The 21,919-nt window shown below is 31.5% G+C and overlaps 1 protein-coding gene across 10 annotated transcripts in view; it reads right to left on the bottom strand.

Moving 5' to 3' along the window:
* Positions 1-21,919, bottom strand: part of LOC118198603 (muscleblind-like protein 1) — a 713,982-nt gene that overhangs the window by 333,471 nt on the left and 358,592 nt on the right. The window contains exon 1 of one of the 10 annotated variants that reach the window (XM_085807967.1): positions 5,751-5,766. The exons of the other annotated variants lie outside the window; for them this stretch is intronic. The gene's annotated coding sequence lies outside the window, so the exon portion shown is untranslated. Of the gene's footprint in view, positions 1-5,750; positions 5,767-21,919 lie in introns of those variants that run through there. 10 annotated transcript variants of the gene reach the window in all.

Below are 21,919 nucleotides of genomic sequence, written 5' to 3'. Positions count from 1 at the left end.
CTTTACAATAGGCCCAAGCGAAAATTACTCGCATTCACACTATATAGGAGAAAAACCATTAAAACTACCATGTAGCCAGATCGTTCGCCGGGATTCAAACTAGAGTCGAATCACTACTGGTTAGCGGACTTATCCACATAGCCACAGGTGGCTTTAGGCAAAAGATTATTGAAAGAGCTAATAAACATAAATTGAGAGTAACACTTTTCTTAAAAATGGCTTCAGCACTTCCAGGAAAATATTTCACAACAAATGCATTATAAACTCTCTCGCATATAAAAAATTCAAGCACCAACAAATTAATTTGTAAATAAAAATTTCACAGAGACTAAAAATGCGTTATCGAAAAACTGCGACTCGATTTCAAGGTATATGTTTAACTATTTAGAATTGGTAAAGAGAGATTGAATTTCTCGATGATATGCCTAATAATTACAAGGAAAGGCGCTGCGATACTTTAAAGAATGGAATATCACATTCTTTGGGGACATCTAGATAATTCTTATTATCTGATAATTCTATTTAAAAATCTAATAATTCTTCTTATTATTATTTCATTGGGGATGAGCTGACTTTACAGTGTTTACTTTTTACCTTCACGAAAGTATGATCTGATACTGAATGAACTACATTAAGTCTACTTTCGGAATTTAGTATACGCAATTTTAGGCAGAGTCACTTTTTGATGTGCAAGACTTTATTGTCTGAATTGAAGGTTGCACTACTAATGGTTTAAATTTGTTAATAAAACACATCCATGATAACAATTACAAAAACTAGATACAGGAACACTAAACAAAACGTACAGGTTGTTTATTTCAAGAGGAACAACAATAATAATAATTTTTACATCCGGATAACTATTTGCAGATCGTTGCAGATGGTTTATTGATATCTTACTACGTACTCATCATTTGGCGCTGCAGTGAAAGAGTCTCCGCTAGAGGTGGATGACTGTGAAGAAAAATACTGTTTTCTGGCAATTTCTACGCCTCTCGATATTTAAGTCGTCTGAGTTGTCATCTTCAGACCGGTGTCAGCAGCACTTTGCAAACACACTAGAGTTGATTGTGTGGTCACACGCTTTTTGCAGGTGTCCTTGTAGCTAGACATATTGGAATGGCAATGGCTACTGTAATTACCAAACCGCTCGGTGTTCGAATGTCGACCTTCTATTGTAAATCTTCACTCCAAGATCTAGTGTTCTCCTGGGCGATCAGAAAACTCACCCTCCATCTCTAAAATCGGGCCTAGATTTCCTTTGTTAATGATGATGCACTTTAACGTTATCGCATCTTTGATGTTTTCAACAATTCGAACTTTATATTTTATTACTGTATTCGGTTTCGAAATCTGCCGATTTATGAGCAGTTGTTGATATAATTTTTCTCATTTCATAGATATAAATGATTTTCGATTTTTCTTCGAAAAAAATTTCTAAGAGTTAACGGCGCATTCCGTTTTTGAATACATTAAGTGCAAATAAACATCGAACATTAACGGTGGTAAACAAGTGACTAAACTAACCGTACAAATACTGTTCAGATGCAAGAAGTGCAGTTCAGAAGGAGGAGAAATTATTTAAAAAAAAAAAAAAAACTCTAACGCAACAGCCTTAGTGGCCTGCAGTGCCCTTTTTCTGCTTTCCGGACCTTTGGGCTCCGAAGTGCATCAGCATATGCCCTGGACACGTGGTCAGCTTGTCGCAGGACCCCCGGTGTTTAGTCTCCAAGCGAACTTAGTACTCATTTTATCGACCTACTTAAGGAATGGAAGGCTGAGTCAACCTTGCCCAGTCCGGGGATCGAACCCCGGACCTGTGGTGCAGCTACAAGACGCGCTAGCCAATTCGCCACCGGGCGGTCAGAGAAATTATTTACTGAGTCCTTGTTTCTTAGGGGTCGGTTTCAGTTAGCATGTTATAGCCATGTTACGGCTTTTGCCCCCTTACGTAAATTTATGTAAGTCGCGTGATACGTAAATCGGTTATTAATGTGCCAAAATACTGGTTCGTAAAGAAACATGGATGAGACACATCGGAAAACAGTTACCTTGCATTTAATAAGAATGTTTAAGGAAATTACTCTGCTTCCAAGTGAAAATCAGTCTTACAGTCCTACTCTCCGATTTATAACTCATTAATGAGGAAAAGGGAACAATAATATTAAAACTGAAGAGATGAAGACGCTGAATACGAGAAATTATCGTATAAAATACATTATCACGGTGAGTGAAAACTGATATTTTAATCTAAGCTCATTTGATTACCAATAAAAATGCATAAAAATGTTCCATAATTCATCTGCATGCATGATTATGTTATACCCTGTAAAACAAAGCCTGTTAATGCTTAAGGAGGCATCACTCTGCAAAACTTTAGAAGGAAATGGTATGGTCTAATGGTTAACAAGTAACATCTCTACAGGCCAAAATTAAACAGACCTGAAATGTTATCAAAGATTCAAGATAAAATCCCATTAAAGAAATTACAATGTAGCAACGCATCTAGCGAGAAGTATAACTCGTAAAGATTATCAGGAAGTGAACTTAAATTGCTTTAATTGTCAGACAAGTAAGTTTTCATGCGCAATTTGTGCCATTAACTATTCTGCCTTAGTTTTTCTTTAAGCTCCGGAGACAGGGTGTGCCTTTGAAAACAAAAGAAATTAGATTAAGATCCTAAATTTACATTAATAACTGGGTCTCCTAAGCTTAATGACGGTTACGCTTATAGCAGTTCCCACTTTAGTCTTTGCACATTTCCGTGGTGAAGATATACAGTTGCACGATTCAGAAATAAATCTGCGCGATAATGTAATTATATCAACACTAGTATTCTGTTTCTTGATGTCCAGCAGGCAATTATGTACGCAAGAAATAAAAGCACCTAAAATCGAAACAGTGGATTTTCTGTACAACGGTCTGATTATATTACATTAGAATGGATTCAGCAATGACTGATTTTACGTAATGAAGTTTGCTGGGGCACTGAATCCAATTACCTAGAATTACCACTTTCTTTCATTTTCTACTAAACTAAAAATTATTCCATAAATAATTTTCTTCTCAGAAAAAAATAACACTTTTCTTCGAATTATATTTTAGTGAACTCGAACATTCAATATTCTCTTTCCTGTTGACAATTTAAGCGGAGAAACTTTCTTATCAGTAAAATGAAGCCAAACAGCATGTGACTTTGCTAATAGAAAACGTTCAGGCAGATTATGCCAGCTGTTCTTATCAGTCATGTTAGCTTATATCAACCCTATCTTGCCAATCGAAAATGATTTCGGAGGTAAGAGGTAACAAAATATCAGTTACAAAGCATTAACTACTTGCATTAATTATGAATTCCTGTAAAATATAGCATTTGAAATTTTTAAGTGTATTACTTCCTATACAGCTACACGAAGAAACATTTAAAGGCCAAACTGTTTTAAAATTGTATTGTAAAAGCTTAAAGCGAATCTTTCTGAAAACATGTTAGGCCAACAGAACCAAAATGCGAATATCCAAGGATGTGTGTATGCAAGGATGTATCCAAGGAAAATGTGGCAGTATGCCGTAATCAGGATGATGCTGATGATGTTAACATTTGATCACCGATCTCTTGATTGTCGTACTGGTGGGTCAGAGTTCGAATACCGGAGAAGGCTTGGATGTCTGTAAGACAAGAGAGCACTCAAAATACAAGGCGAGACGAAAATTCTCTCGAGAAGTTGTTGGTAGGTAAAGAGGGGTGGGAGGAGACCTTCAGACCACCCTCAGTGTTCTTTTTCAACATTGGGACGGGATCTTAGGTTCAGAAGAACATTAACCACATGTGGTACTACAGAGGGGATGGCTTAGCTTTTATTTGTACTGATCACCGATCTTTGCCAACGAATACGGGTGGAGTGAACAGACGTGGTATATTAGACCATTCAGCGTTTCCATGAAAATCTTAAAAATGCTCCAATAAAATTTTCATATTAAAAATATAAGCAAATTTACTTCAACTGAAAATATGAAACCGATAAAAAAACAAGATATTTCATATTTAAGGATTAACCAGCAAGCTAGCTTCACTTTATTAATTTTGAAATAAGAGATGATTTCTTTCTCAGACCGCCCTTTTTCACTTATTTTGTAATTTTATGTAACTTCTTCCTGTTTCATTATTAATATAATACTGAAAAATTAATTTTGACAATATCCTGAAAACAAACAACAGATAATTTTCAGAAAGATATATTGATTGTATGTTGGATGTTCAAAAAACAGGGCGAGAAATTAGTATAGCCGTAGATAGTACTTCCTTTTGTAGCATGTTGCTTTAACTACTGCTAACCAGCATTATTGACTTTCTTCCCTCGCCTAGTTAGTTTGATAGGTAAAATCAAAACTATCTCTTGCTTTCATCCATTTATAGTCTAATATAGATTTCTACTCACAGTATTTAAAAAACAATAGAACAGAAGTGTTGTTGCAGCCAAATCGCTGCCACATTAATCTGAAAAATTCACAATGTAGCTCTTTCACCGTAACCTTTCGACAACGTGTGACAGTGTAAGTTTGATTTTCTTTGAATACATGCAACAGAATAGTTAATTAATTGATGTCTCCACATATAACTTAGTTCCGGTCGAATTAAAATTCCGACTTCATTTTTTACTGCACATCATGTTGTTGAACAGTATTAAAAAAATAAGACGTGGTACTCTCCGCTACACAGAAAGACGGAAGTTACATTCAAAGTCCTTGAAAATATGGCTTTAAATATTTGCTAAAGCGCAACCCACACGTACATCTGCTTTGAGTTAAAATCATTTTATCTCTTGACTCCTTGAAAACCAACAAGATGACACATGGCTATATACTTTCCACTTTACTTTTCATTCTGCAATCTTCTCGCATATGACTAACTAAAGAAGTTTTTCTTCACTATAACATATATACTGTTTGAATATAATTAACTAAACCTTCCTCTTGTTAAAGTTTTTTTTTTAAACCACAGTAATTTTCCATAATATTTTTCTGGCTTTCTTACAGTTATTTAAAATTAGGCAATCTGTATTCTTCTTCATATACAGTTATAGGTTTATTTTTAGCAGCAGTGAAACTTTATGCATATAAATATTTGTTTTAAAAAAGATTTTGCAGATAAAATTAAAACCAACACTGTAGCACGAAAATTATAGTATTTTGAAGGACCAAAATATACTTTTCGCGTTATAGAGGCAGTTAATGGAGAGAGTTGTATATGAATATACGGCAAAAGGAAAATTTAATTTTCATATAAGGTGCTTCAATATTACTATTTTTAACTCATGAGAAGAAAACGAGACAGGATATTTATGGCAACTACGCTGGGAAAAATTTATATTTAACCTAGTTTAAAAAGAAAACCTTATGCAAAATGTGTAAACAAATAACTTGAATTAAAATTCACAATTGTAATTAAAAAAGTAGAACATTTAACATAAAGAGCATATTTATTTGCACACGTGTTTTACATTTTACAGTTAATTTTTTATACAGGAATTTAAAAAATGCAAAATTTGCAAGAAAGCTGATATGACTCAAAAGCTGAAGTTTGAATTAAATTGCGTTAAGGTGTGCATTAATTCTAAGTCTTTTAGAATAAGTGGATTCAAGCTAAGCTAGCTCAGTATAACGATCTTTTAAAATTTCTGAAGGGAAAAAAGTGTTAATTGCTCTTTAAAATCGGTAGAAAGCATTCATTAACAAAGCTATTAAAAACAGCTTACCGAAAGCGTCCTTTTTTAATAGAACAGGGAATTTTCATTCACACTTACCTAAAAAGAAAAAAAAAAGCATATAGTTGTTTTTTCATGCATTAATAAGAAAGATAAAGATTTCATTTTAATTAAAGAACAACACACGAACAGTGAGATATGTTTTAAAATCAATCTTGAAAGAATAAATTAAAAAAGATTACATAGTAGCTAGCCTATATCTTTCTTCATCGAATTTCTTGCATAAATTCAATGCAGAGACAATTATTTTTTTGAGCAAATTACAACAGAACTTCAAATACGGGTTAATTCATTTTATTAAACTTATTAGTTAATTATATTTTATCAAGTAATCTGTAATTTCAAAAAATATTCTGTTTTTAGAAATTATATTTCTAATAATTATAATTTCCTTAATATTTATTAATTAAATATAATTACTCACGACTTTTACTTTAAATTTTACAATTTCTTTAACAATCTTGAATGTTTATTGTGGAAAGAAGCTAAAAAAATGCTCTTTTCTTCTCACATACGTATATGTTTTCTTACGTAAGTATAAATTCATAACGATGTAAGCAAAAATGACACCCATTTTCATCTCGTCCGAAGATGTTTTTGTTTTGTTGTACCACTTTGGAGCAGATTAGATTCTAGTTATTATTTTTCTTAAATTGTTTATCACTGGCTTAAGAAGTTTACGCAAATTTTAGAATTTTATGATTCAAACTCAAAATTATAAAATTCTTTTAGAAACGAATTCAGAAAAGTAGTAGATTATACAAAAATTCCAACCTATTCCCTGGTTAAGTACTGAAGTTTTACAAACTGCTCCACCTCTTCTTTATTGCGTCTTCCATTTATTTGAATAAAATTAGCTTTCTGTTATTTTACCTTTTTTTCACAAATTGGATTAAAAAGGTATCAGAATTTGAAAATATTTAATTTAGTGATTCTTCCTCAATCTCAGCCACAGAATCAAAATAATTAAATGTTGCTGATAAACGATAAATATCAAGAAAAAGAGTGGCAATAACTAAAAGGTAAAATACAATCAAATTTATGTAAAGTAAAAAAAACACTTGTTTTATTACTTATGTCTCATATTTCTTTCATTACTTAAGTCTTTTATTCAATTTGTTTGCAATTTCTCCTTTATTTTATTATATTTTTTATTTATCGCTTTATTTTTGTCATTCTATGTATTTCTACTTGATGTTAATCAGCGGAATTTGATTATTTTATTCTTTTTCCTCTAAATGAGGGACAGTCAGCAAATTAAACACCTTTTAAATCTTTATACTTAGCATGTTCCCATTATTCTTTTTATTTGTTTTCCGATATGTAAGAAACATGTCATACCTAGCAGCATTTCACATTAATCAACTGTTTTCTTAAATTAACAAATGTATTAACAAGCAAAATACTCATTTCCATTTCACTTCGAACTTTCATCAACATACTACAATTAATTAGACATTTAAAAATTTTCATAATTAGAAGCTAAAAGCATTCATATAAAAATTCTTAAACAAACTAAAATTTAACACGCTTAAGGTGAAATACTCAAATGCATTCAGAGAGTTTAGGAAACTTTACACGACTCTACTTTCAACCATCGGTAAAACTTTCTTCAGCTCTTAAAAAAATTTATGATTCGAATTATTTCTTCTTATAATTCTCCAAACCGAACTTTCTTAAGCGAAGTTTGTTCAAACACATCGCGAAAGCTTGGAAACTACGCACGTAATTGGGTCTTTCTTACGAAACTCGGGTAACTCGATTTTTATGCAAAACTTAGTTCAAAAGAATTAATTTAGGCTCGAAGACTACTGCGTTATTTGCACGGCTCTGAATATTTATTTGAAAGCGTTTGGCATGAGTGTTTTCTGTTTTGTTATCGAAGACAGTAAAATATTCCACTAAAATTTGTCGAACAAACTTTGGATATGTCTTTCTTTTAACAACAGTGTCAAGAAAGTAAATTTTGAAATATTTCGTGCAAGTTTTAGAGTTTCCTTAAGAAGTACTACGAAAGTTTAATAAATAATAATATAAAAAATGTGTCCGGTAAGAAGCATTTTGATGAATTCATTACACCCGTTCATTTACATCTTTAACGGAAGAACTGCTTGCCAAGGGCAGGAGTAAAAATTTAATTCAACACTGGAATTTTCGTTTTTTGACCAACGTTCAGCTTAAAACGAATTGCCTTTGCGTGCCAATACGCTTCAATCTGAGTTAATTACAATAAATAAATTAACGATAAAATTCAATAATGATAAACTAATAAACACGCATGTTTCATCATCATTATTAGTATTAATTTTTATCTATTTACTTATTTCTTTTTCTGTCTTCATAGCACGGAACAAATTCCAGCTATTACATCAGCCTTCACAGAAAAGATGACCTACCTCGAGCAAGTTCGAGTAATTTCGAGTTTAAAAAAAATGTCCTATTGAGAGATTTATTTCAATTTAAATTGCCCAACTAAGTATGTTTCTTAGTTTTACACTGATTTAAAAGTAGGAGAGATATATACAATATATTATTATAGAAAAGCTGCGGTATTTTATGTAAATTCTTATATACGAACTTCATCCGAACTATGTAAACATGATAATATGCAACATTCTTGTAACGGTATATATGAATTTTTTTAAGAATTAGATTTATATATTTAGTGAAAGCCATAATAATACTTATAACACGGTTTAGAATTTCTCCAACTGTGCACTTAAAGAGAAATTCAGGAGGGGAGGGGAATCAAAGGTTTTGCTAAATTGTCCTATCAGATAACTAGAACTTTGACGGGACTACATCTGAAATACAAGATAAGCAATTCACAAGTTATAAAATTTCAAATTACACACAAAATTAAACATTTAAGACAGCAAATGGCTTGAACTGTGCTAATTACTTAATAGTTTTTCAAATTTCGGTTTACTCTTAGTTTAAACTAAGAGACATACCGCAAGGATTTTAGAAACAACTTCTGAATATTTTATTTGAGGAATAATCTGTCGCTTTTATTTTTAAACTACAATGAAAAAAATGAATTATTTTAAAACTGTTACTTCAATTCTAAACGAATCACGGATTTTAATTCTCTTTACTTTAAAAGTTAAACGATTGTGAATTAATCGTGCCGTCTTCCAATGCATATATTTTCTTTAAATTAAAAATGTGCTTCTACGTTTAACCAAATATTTGAGAGTATTAAACTGCACTGGCAAATAACTAAGAAAGAAATTTACGAAGTTAAAATAACACGGGGAAAAATTCAATTTCGAATAATGCAATATGTTTATATTAAGAATCATTTTTTCCATTATGTTCACGTCATGTTTCGAGATTTATACTTCCAAGCACTTCATTAAGAATTTTGCAGTTATTTATGGCTGAGCATCTTAGAAATATCATTAGCGCAGCTAGTTGCTTCGGCAATTTAATATTTTTCAAATTATACGGCTTTATTTAAAATCGCGGATCTACATACGGAGACATAAATCTGCCGTTCTTAAGATGACTTTGAAATATATTAAAGATTCGGAAAACAGAGACTAACCTTACACATCTACACTTTCGGATATCAGCAGCCTAAATACAGTATAGCTGTAGTTCAGATTAACAACTTATCACGTCTCAGTCCTTGGGGTCTGAGTACCTGCAGCATTTGAATGAAAATGTACAGATTACTACCAAGACGTTATCAGTAACCATAACCATTCATTAACCGCTATCTCTCATTTCCAGAAGCACTAACTCGGTTCGAAACTAATGCACTTTAGTAGTTAAAGCAAAGCAAATTGTAACTAGACTGTATTTGCTTTTCATGAAACTTGTTATAAATGCAGAATAGTGGTAACAACACTACAAGTTAATATAAAGCTTTGAATTGCATTTAAAGTATCCATAACCCAATTCAATTTTTTAGCAAAAATTAAAAGGATTTCTAGTTAAGAATAAAAGGTTTATTTTCACAGTTGTTCTTAATTAGTAAAGAATAATGATTGATTTAAAAACATAATGTTCAATTTCTTTAAATAAATAGAAAGAGAAACTAAATACTTTATAACTTATTTACTCCATAAGAAAAATGCAACTGGAATTGTTGTAACGGTGTTACAATAATTTAAGGCGAATTATTTTCAGATTAGCTATTGCACTCCAAACAAATATGAGTCTCACACAGAGTAAATAAATACCACAAAAATAAACTCACTAAAATAAATATTATTAAGTTATTTAATGAAAATAAAAAGAACCATTTTTCCCATCAAATGCCCATCTGTAAGCTACATCCGTTTGATATGAGGAGCTTAACATTTTGAAAAATAAATGAGGTATAAAAGTATATAAATGAATAAATAAATGAGCGTATAAAAGAAACAGAAAATATACATATACAAAATTGCACTCACAAGAAAACGACGATAATTAATAACGTACTCTGTTCTCTTTAAACAAAAACAACTATGAAAGTTTAATGACAGGTAATCGGAAGTATCTCTCAGAACAAATCAGGCAACAGCAATGCCGTGACATAACAGAAAGCAGCTTGGGGGAAAAAAGCTTATTCCCTAGAATTTCGCTATATATATATTTCTCATTCAATCAATTCAGTTCTTAATTCGCGGCAAGGCAAAAATACATAAAAACTCCAATGTTCATTAAAAACTGTAAAATACAGGAAAACATAAAACACCAAATACAGTTAAAACAGTTTAAAATTTTTATAACTAAAATTAGAGTTTCTGCGCAAAACCAAACAATTCGGACAGCGGGCAGAAAGATTTTTCGGTGCATAAAACTGAAAGTTTACTTTTAGTTCCACTTGCCAACAAGATACTGAACTTGGTGTAGAAACTGATTTTATTCACTATTCTACTAAGTTTCAAATGTAAACACAGGGCGGTTTCGTTAGGCTTAGTAGCATTTAAATAACTTTCAAATTGTTGATAATTCTACAACTACTGCATGCAGATTAACTAAAGGATAAAAACCTTAACCGGCACACAAGAACAACATAATTAATCACTTTTAAATCAAGAAATGCACGTGAGGTGCACAACTACATATTGTAGCAGTCCCATATACAAAATTTCAATGTTCTGACGCTACTAATTTTTTTTTAGGTTATGCGAGATACATACATTACACGTATGTACAGACTTCACGGGGGGAACTTCTGAATCTATTTTACAATCCGTTTTGGGAAACAGAGTCCTTTATTCTGTCTGTATGTACATATGTCACGCAAAAACATCGTTCAAATAGATTCGAGAGCGGTCAAATGGATATTTTCGTTGAAATACGATACACGAAATTTTTCGCGACTACAATACTTCCTTAAGTAAAAATAAATTCTTATTTGAAGCTCTGATAACAATAAAAACAAAATGAAATTCGGTTCACACTTCTTTTATGGACACTGTATATTACGATAACATATCATATAAAGGCAGCCTTCCGACTTACGACGAATGTCATTCCATAGGTCCCGCCATAACACGATTATGGCATAAGAACTTATTTTTTATGATTAATAAACAATGGTTTTACTTATCATACAACGGCTTAAAAATGGAAAAATGTGAGCAAAAATTATAAGCAATTTGTTTGCGTAACTACACCTGTCAGCTATACACTTAATATATTTTGTAAAATTAACACGTACCTTTCCTTTAAATTTGTTAACATGAAGAATAATACACAAATATATAAATGACACCTTTAATTAAAAATATTAAGTTAAAAACTGTTATTCATTTGGATGACACATTGCAAACTGGAATATTTCCCTTAACAAAAAAATTCGCGCATATATTATGCGATAGCATTCCAACTGCTTCGCAGATTTGCCTTTCAATTTTGAAGAAATGATCGATGTTCTGCTTCATGCTTTAGAATAACTGATTTAATTTAGGAAATGCTTCAAATAATCCTTCGGTTTCTCTTTGCCATCTTTTTAGTTACTCCTTTCTTCTTCTACAATTATTCCATTTTGGAATTAATCGAATCGTCATCAATCATTTCACTTCCTTCGTGATCCACTAATTCTTTCATCCTCCATATTGACGTCTAGATCTAGCGTACGTGCTGTTGCAACCAGTTCTTTTTCAGTTTGTTTCAAGATAACATACTCATTGTACTCTTCTAGAGTTTTCTGCAGCAGCAACGTTTTTTCCAAATTCATCGCATGCATTACTCTGAGATTTCCTTACGCTACATTCCTTACATATTTTCCTTACGCTAAATTATTTCACATGGACCGAAAAAGATAGTATTGTATTTTTTCAAAATAATACTTTTATTTGGAAAAAAAAAATTTCTTTTTCAGTATATCCAGATTATATGTTTTTCTAAATCTCTTCATGTTTCAGTAAACGCAGTTTTCCGAAAATGTGATTCGAATGTAGCAGTTGAACTGCCATGGCTTACAGGCCCCAAACTCAAAAAACAAAAGTTTGTATTTTTTCTCACACCTTGGTGCTAAAGATTAAAACAATATACATAAAGGAAACAAACATCATATATTTACTTCTGCGCTAAAAAATCAGAAGACACAGACAGCTTCTGCAATAACCTATTCGTGATTGCCACATTTTATCGGGCAATTAAAATACGGATCTGAATCAGAACATCTACGTCGGTAAATCAAAATACCGATTTAGAATTGAGCTTCAAAAGCACAAGAAAGAGAAAATTGATATTGAATACACAGTACCAGCATTATTGATCGCTAAAACATTCTTTACAGCTTCCTAACAAGATTAATTTTTCAAGCCTTTTTTTCAGGATGAATTACGTTCCTTACGTGCACTTAAAATTTACAAAAACTGATTACTGGTAATTAGTAATTGGGCTTCAGGTTTTTCCCTACCATCTCTTTTAGTTATTTAAGACCTTCCACATCTTTTAACCTGTCTGCGACCACAAAGGAAGAATGATTATTTGCGAAGGCATTGTTTGAATAATATTAATCTTTCCATACGATAAGGAAAAAGAAGCAGTAGATACACTTAAGGCTACACCTTTTAAATTGGCAAATATGACACTTAATTGATGACAATTACTGCCTAGCTAAAGTTAAGTTTACCTATTACTAATAGAAATTGTTTTAAAAATTTGATCAGATCACAACATACGTAACTCTTTGTTCAATTTGCTGCAGTTAATTGCTGATATTATCCTCGGAATGCAATGCTTAAATGCATATTATTTAATATAAGTGTGTATATATATGTAGGATGGTATCGTTTACAATAATCGGATGACGCGGCAAGCTGTGTAAAAGAACTATTTTTTTTTTTTTTGCATCATAGAATTCAGACGATTCCGCCATTAAGAGGATGACGTGATTGAAAGATGTTTGCATGTAAAAGACGGTTCCTTCTCTTCATCTGTAAATAATCTCATCTTTTTCCTTCCATGCATGTGAAACAACTATTCATGTTTCCATTAAATATTCAAGTTATTTGTAAATCGGATTAATTTATTATTGCTTACACAGCGACCTTGGAAGTAAGTTCATAGACATCATACTCCTAAACATTAAGTACCGATCCTACAGATATATGTATATAAGAACTGTGTATAAAAACGTTTTATATGTATATAAGAAAATTTTTATATATATCATCTACTAGAAAAATAAAATTGAGGAAACTTAAATTTTATTGGAATTCACAGCTTCTCGCAAAATATAACGCATAGTTAAATTATTTGATAAACTCGCAAACATCCACCCAAATCATTTTTAAGAAAAGGGAAAAGAAAATAAATAAAAAAAGAAAAGCAACTAACAGCCGTGAAAAAAGTATTTCTAGAGACGTGAACAATACAGGAAGCAAAAAAACAATCTTTCACAAGTAGTTAACCTATAAAAATTATATAAAACTAATTTTTATATACAATGATTTCAAAATGCTGAACTTCGTACAGATTTTAACTACGTAATCTTTCAGTATGATGCGGTTAACTGGAACTTAAAAAAATTTCAGTCATTTTAAAAGTTTGAAATACACTTGTCACAAAACAGAATGCGTTTTGTTAAAAACCACGGAATATGTACTCAAGATACTGCTCTCTTTAAATACCAACACGAAATCGGGAGTGCGTTCAAAAATCAGCGGAAGAAAGAACAAAGTAAAAAATTCGAAAAGAGGAACGTAAATATTTACTCTCTCTTTTCTCTGTCTGCTGCCAGATGAAACATTCTCTTCTTTCCATATGTCGCCAATTCAGAAACATGCAGACAGATAGAGAAGATGAACGAAGTTAAACAAAAATAACGGGCCATGTGGGCACCGGATTTCGACCAGATTTATTTTATTTATCTCCCGCGAATATTTCGACTTTGGGAGAAGGTTTAAAAAAATTGCGCCTAACGGTATAACAGAGGTTGGGGGAAGGGAAGAAATGAAACCAAAATAGTAGACCACCCACATTTACAGTCATTTGCTAAAGTTCTTTCTTTCTTTATTTTTTAAAGAAAACTGAGTTGAAGTCTACAGAAATGTACTATGCCCTGCTAAAGAAAATAACGGTGAAGTAATATAACAAGACACCGGCATTCACCAGAACTGTCTATGGCTTCTGCACCTTTGCTGCTGTTACTTGTATCAAGCAAAAATGACTCTGACTTACACGTGAAGTATTTACACCATAAAGCGATATTTAAAGCAACCAGTATTTCAAACATGAAGGCAAATTTTAGTTTGAAACAACAGGTACCTAGTGACTTAATTAAAATACTATTAGTTATTCCTCTCTTCAAGTCAGATTTAGTATTAGTGACGTATAGGTAACACATAACAGATAATTCAGCACCTGGAATTACTATGCGAAATTCCATCCATCCGATTTTAAGGGCCGTAAATGGGAATTAATATGTATAGGCTTGAAGCATATAAAACCGAGCAATTGGTATATTCAATAAATCTGCGCAGTATATAGAATTTGATAGTTTCGTAGATTTTTAAATTAAAGCCATCAAAATTTTTATTGTATTTCAACTAAGATAGAAAACATGTAAAATATCATTCCGCTGATTCGATGATATACTTTATAATTATATTAAAAACAGAAAATTTAATGAGAAGTAATATTACAAAGCTGAAATGCAGGATTTTATTAACAGCAATAAATTATCTTCTGAAGCTAATGTTAGATTAAACTTTTATGCTACAGCACATTGCAAATAATTATATAGTATAAAAGTAAAACAAACCGAATTAAATTATGCATTTGATCCGAACGATAGACAACCGGTCAATTTCGAGTAAACACCTACTTAAATACGTCTAGAAGTACGATCACTTTTAATTCAATTCTGGAGTGAAGGAAGTTTTAAATCTGATACGAGTAATATACTATACTGATGAATAAGAATGAACGAGCTAACACAAACGCTTTCAATTACGCTTACAGTTGTACGCTAATTTAAAACTTCGTTTGAATAAATTGGAACAGAATTCATTGACTACGCACCATCTATTATACTATTTACAGACACTGTTTTCATTCCTTAAAATGTTTACCACATTTATCCTGGGAAGAAGATGTTTTAAATTGAGTATGTAATTATCAGACTTGAATTTTTTTTTCAAAATTTTAAAATTGGAAAAACAAAATTTAATAAATATTAACAAATATTCTATTTAAAACTGGAAAATACCTTAATTATTAAGTAATTCTGAATGTCAACTAAGTAATATCTATCGCACAAGAAAATACCAAAGAAATATTTACAGTGCACTGCGGAATTAATTTTATAAAAATTTTGTATCGCCGTCTTATGAAGACAAATGTTGAAAGGTTCGAAAAATTAAACGGAGATATATTGCCAAAGTAATGCGTTCTCATTTACTGAACAAAAGAACCAGAAGTGCGAATAAACATGTACGCTACATCAGATTACATCATCATAGATAGATCAGTACATGTTAGATTACAGGCCTACATCAAATGCTGTAGGCCTGTAATCTGAAGTGAATCATGCACATTTTGTTTTTTGTTAAAGTAACCTGTTGTCATTCTGGATTCCGTTTCGCAACGTAATATTACTACAGATGTTTGCAGCCTAAATTACATAAACAACTCAAAACCTCCTGGCATACAAAATCCACATATACAAACTCTCGTTAATACTCATTAACAACAATATAAAAAATTAATGCAGAAAAACTAAAATTCCGAAGAACTCCAATCAAAAAACTAAATTAAGATTCTAATTTCTGGAACGTTACACACCGTGTATATTTCGCTCTAATTAGTATCAAATATATTTTTTATGCTGCAGTGATGAGATTAAACAAGCGTAAATACTCCAAATGATAGCTAAAAATGTTTTGTGCAATTTGACGCTCATACGCAAAGGTAGAGTGTTTAATTAATACAAGTCCTTGTTCTAAGGAACAAAGGAGACATAATGAGGACAGAGTGAGAAATGTAATTAGTAGAAGAGCAGGAAACTTGTGTTGATTTGATTACAAACGTCACGCATGCTTTGCCTCTTCTCTGAAGAAAGGATGATTCAACAAATGCAATGTGTTCTGCAGAGATTGCATCTACATTGATCTTGATGAGACATAACAAATACACTCTGAATCATCAATAAACGAAAAAAGTTGACAAATTTTTGTCCATTTATGAATAAATATAATAAAAACTACGGCTAATAGTGAAAGAACAAGTTTAAATTAAATTAACAATTTTTTTCCCGCTTGTTTTTGCCATGCATCATTTATTATGTCTTTTCAATGAGTATGAATATCGTGATCAATTGATTCAATAAACAGGAATTTTTTTTTAACAAAAACACAAAGGAATGGTAATTTAATTTTTGTTTTAGTTTGTTAATATGACGCCTTGTCTTCCACGAAGACTGGGCCACAATACTATGGAAGAGAATTAAATATTCCAGTTCAATACTACTACTCATCACATCTGGTTTGCTCGAATATAACAAATTAAAAAAATGAAATTTTGCTAAAGCTTCATCACAGCAGTCGGAAGGAATAGTATTAGCAAAAAAAATGGCAGAGTTTCTGTATATTAGAGAGTTTGCCCACTAGTAGAACAAAACAGAGATTTAACATATTAAGATGAAAAAACTGTGCCTTATTGGAATCGTCAGGTCATAAAAACTGCCAAACAGTTATTCATTTTTCGAATACTTTCCAAATTTATAATCAGTTTGTATAGTTGTTAGGTATGCTCGATGCAGAGGACGTGCAAAATTGTAATGTCCTCGACGGGATTCGAACTCCGGACTAACTGGAAGCACTTCCGACGCGTAATAGGGATATTACGCGTCGGAAGTGCTTCCAGTTACACTACTAAGGCACGCGAAAAGGAGAAAGAAAATACTTTATATACACTTCTTTTTAAAGAGAGACTAAGGTTGAGGAGAACCCCATCACCAAATTCTGGTGGTGAGAAATTACCGTCCACCACCTTTTAGTTTGGACGCCATTTGTAAAATAATTAGGCTTTTTCAATGCAACGATGAAATACCTTATAAGTTATTTATAACGATGATTAATAATTATATTTTAAGGTAAAATAGGCTCATTATTATTACTGAAAATGACAATGAAAGTTACTGAGATGTACTATATGCAGGCAAATAATAAGAGTCATCAGATGAAAACTGAAATATGGTTCCATGGGATCCTTAATATATCAGTCAAAGGTTAAGTAAACTAAATATATTTGTTAATAATGCTATATTCGTATTTAAATGTCGAAAACTTAATCATCATCCTTGGTTAGTTTCACTGTCGATTTCTTAGTGAATACAGCATTTAACATATTCGATTAAAAGATTATCGTCTATTATCAGTTATATCCAGCATATCAATTATATTCTTAATTATCCAGCATACTGTAATTGTTATTGTAACAGGTCTTATGTTACGGTCCCTTTTTCCTGTCCTATACGACATTTTGCAATATCTCGCTAATTTCCATTGAAAATAATACTCATGAATGCTTAATATAATCATGAGCATGATGACATGCAAGCTATTTTAGTAACGACAGTACATTCAAGAGTCACAGTTTTCTCAGAGAAAATACGCGTATTTTGATGCCTCAATATAGATCATATTTATTCCAGGAGCTAATTTAAAAATCTGAATCCCTTAACAGAAAAAGATTTTGCATTTGTAAAAAAAATGTAGTCCAAAAATTACTGGTAGATTAGCAACTCAACCCCGAAAACTCTTTTGAAAAAATGAGAAAAGGTAACAGTATCAACGTCACTAGGAATTTTATCTATAACAAGCAACTACATCGAACAACGTATTTCATGAAAATTTGCTTTTAATGTATGATAATAGAAGTTCAAATCAAGGTGTTATTTCGATGTTAAAAGATTCAACAAACAAAGAGATAATGCATGCGGTTACATGGATAGCAACGTCGCGTGTTAAAAATTCTGCGGTGCTCAGTTTGGCTGTTTAACGGTCCTTCTAAGCTTAACTTTCGCGTATCTCCTTTTCCCCCAAATGCCGATAATGACGAGGATTTAATGTTTTTCCGCACAAACATCGAATGAGCGAAGAGTCCAATATTGGCTAATGGATATCGCGAGTTTTAGAATAATCATTTCTTAATTTACACACTCTACAAGAAAGTGGATAACGACGTATCGCTTCGAACGATTAATCGATGTCGCTCCCCACAGAATCGATTTCAGAGTGCACGAAAGATCAGGCTGTGGTCTGTGTTTTCACCATGAGAGATAAGTTTTACATGCATTAGTGCATTTATTTTCCAATCTTGTCGATTTTGTATTTCATTTTAAAAAAGGTAAAACTACAGGATTAAAGATTTTCCTGAAAGTACTCTCTCTTTAATGTAGAAAATAATGACGGAAGTGCACAAAACGATGATGCAATTATTGAATTGTAATTATTTGTTACGTTCACTAAAATGTCAAAAATGAGAGAAAATGTTGTTTGAAAGCTATTCAAGAATTTTCAGTAGGCTTTAAAGCACTCTCGTTTCTTAAAGAATCCCCAGGCAACTTTCGTTCACGTACTTTAAATATCACAAACACAATCAGTGGATTTCATATGAAAACTCAATCAAGAAGTCCATTAAGGATAGAACGAACGTGCTTTTAATAGAACGTTAAGTAGGAAATATGAAAAAAAATTCAGGTACTCTGAGTAATTTCCCATCTAAATATACACATAACTAACGTTCACTCGAAAGAAATTAAAAATATTTTAAAGCAATTATAACATCTACTTCTGCAAATTATTCTAAAGCAGTTTCACTTAAGTTCTTACTTACTGCAATAAAAAATCATGCTACAATTCAAAAATTGTAAGTACTAATTTTTCAAGTAGTATTATATGAAGTGTGTTTTATTTTTACAGTTTATGTGTCAAAACTACGCATGTTAATTTCTCCGGCGTCTACACATTTTTACTATAAATAGCTTAAGTATACACTTTCGTTTGTTACATTAGATACAAATAATGTGCTACTCATATTGCGAATTGATAACACACTTTCAATGATCTAAAAATGTTTTTGAATAATCTGATTTTTGTCGTGTGTAACTTTTATGCTGAAACTTACATATTTGGGTTTTCTTTAAAAAAAGAACTACATATATGACGACTGATATTACTATTTTTTTATATAAATGCTATAACCAAAATCAGTAATCAGTACATCAGTAAAAGAAGTCAGTAATATTTATTAACTACTAACATAACTAACTCATTAATTCGTTGACAACCAGAATCTTATTCCGTTACCAAGATAGAACATGGTCATGCGCTTATAACTGTACATTTTTCAAAGCCTTCAGATATCTGTCACTAATTCATAAAATTTGGTCCAATCTACCAATCCCTACGCACAGTTGTGGACGAGGGGGGGGTCTGCTTATCCGTCGTTTATTCTATCATTATTTTTCCCTTCTGCCCACACGTTTGACTGTAAATCTATTCACTCGACAGGTTTTGACAAACTATGGTATGCCATAAATAGATTTCCGTTTTGCATCAGTTTAAAAATGTTTGTTTTAAAAATGTTGTTTAGAGTTCCAAATCAGTAAAATCCAAAATTTATGAAGCTGCGTGGTGGCATTTTTTTAACGTCTACACTTAGCGAAGAAAAACAACTACCTAATTTTCAAATCAATTAAAAAATGTTTGCTGAAATTGATCAGAAATGGTGATATTTCTTAAGCACTTAATACTTTATCTAGTTCTCTACATACCTTTCTTCTATCGATGGTCAAAACATCTAAACGATTAGGTTCAAGAAAACAGATAACAACGTGGGCATTAGAAGATTTCTTTCCAACTGTTCTTTATAAGTTCAAGACTAATTAATCTCGCACTTAAGACTGGATAAAAATGAAGCTTAATACGTCAATTTTCAATCAATCTGAAGCGTGATGTACCATCGAAGAATGAATGCATTTAGATTTACATCAACTACACCGTTCAGAAATGAACCCACTCTTTGAAAATCATTACACAATTAAATTGTCGAATTACTGAATTTATTTTCACTTTAAAGCATTCCTGGTTAAAATAAAAATGATCTTATTATTATCTAAGTATTTATATTTAGCACAAGCTATTACCAAATTCCTGGGTAACTGTTGAAAAAAATATTTATAAACCGCACGTGTACAACATTGCTTAAAACACTGTACTGAGAGATTGAAAAGCTTTTCGAAGCACATACCTTTCACTAGAATCAGAAGATTTCGAGATGTTCTTAATTAAAAATTCCTAAATTGATGGATAAAAAGAGGATGCGAAATAAACGTTCAGCTACTTCGATCACCGGATATCATGTCACACAAGACTCATGTTATGGAGACTGTCAAAGATTTTTTAAGGTTCAGAGAATGAAAGTTAATCACACTAAAAAGAGGGGTCATCTATATACCTATTACATTCTACTTTTAAGAGCTCGCTGCCAAGAAGAGTGGTAAATAAAAATGAAGAATATTTTCAGAATCAGTTGTTACACTAATCACAAAGAATATAATTCTTATTATTGCTTTATTGCAAAGACCAATATATACGAGTTTAACGTTCGCAATTCTCTTATAGCTGTTCATTGCAAAATAAATCCCGTAAACAGTAAGTTAATGGCAAAGATTAAATTTCACACGTTTATTATGCTGCACTAGATTTAACCAATCTAACTGATCAAAATTTATATAGTTAAAATTTGAGTTTAATGGAAAAAAATAAACATACAGTATGTATCAATAAATATTATAAAATATAAGATTTAGCTCAATAAATTTCGACAAATGCATGTTCAACGCAACATAGGTTTTTGGTAAAAATTTTGGGGAATAATCTTATCCCTTTAAATGTTTTTGAATGTCGAATAAATATTTATCATGTTTTGGTCAATTTTATAAGCTTTAAAAAAAGCAACGGGAAAATATTTCCGCTTTATTTCTAGTCTCCTCTTTATTTCATTAAAAAATATATTTTGCTATTGAAATTTCTAAAATAAGAAATTATAGTATCATATTATTCTATTAATTAAAAAGCAAAATAGAAGTTTTATTTCATTTTAGTAACAGACACATGATATTATCATTTTATCAAAATTTATTTAATAATTTAATACTTCAAGTGCATGCTTTAGCACTGTATCAGAGCACACAGATTACCCCTCCTCTTTTTATATCGTAACAATCTTTAATATATACGGCCCACCAGCGGCCGAGCGATAAAATCGCTGAACACTGGTAGTTCGGTCCGAGGTTCGAATCCCGCGAACGGGCTGGCTGCATAGTAAATTTTATGAATATTGGTTTGTAATCAAATTTAGAAGGATTAATTGGTTTATAAATAAATAACTAAAAATCACGCATAATGCCATATAATATTAATATGATAAATGTTGTTCCTGATCATACTTCATGAATCTATTTATTATTAACAGGGCAATGAATTTCAGCTGAACTATTTATCATATCGCGCGACTTCTTTATGATGGGTAAATTACTCAAAATATTCTGAATTCTAAGGAAAACATTCTACATTTTTAATTAATCACTACTAAGAACGCGTTCACCCAATGCAATCAATCAACTGCTGAATATTTATTACTCGAACATCTTACCTACAAATCTTCACGCAGAAGTGAGCAATTTTAAACTCACTTAT

The sequence above is a fragment of the Stegodyphus dumicola genome, chromosome X1 (assembly GCF_044657685.1).
Source record: "Stegodyphus dumicola isolate Sdum_Otavi_A_Nest chromosome X1, ASM4465768v1".
Classification (NCBI taxonomy): Eukaryota; Metazoa; Arthropoda; class Arachnida; order Araneae; family Eresidae; genus Stegodyphus; species Stegodyphus dumicola.
The sequence above is the reverse complement of the archived record's forward strand: the minus strand, read 5'-3'. Positions and strand labels throughout refer to the sequence as shown.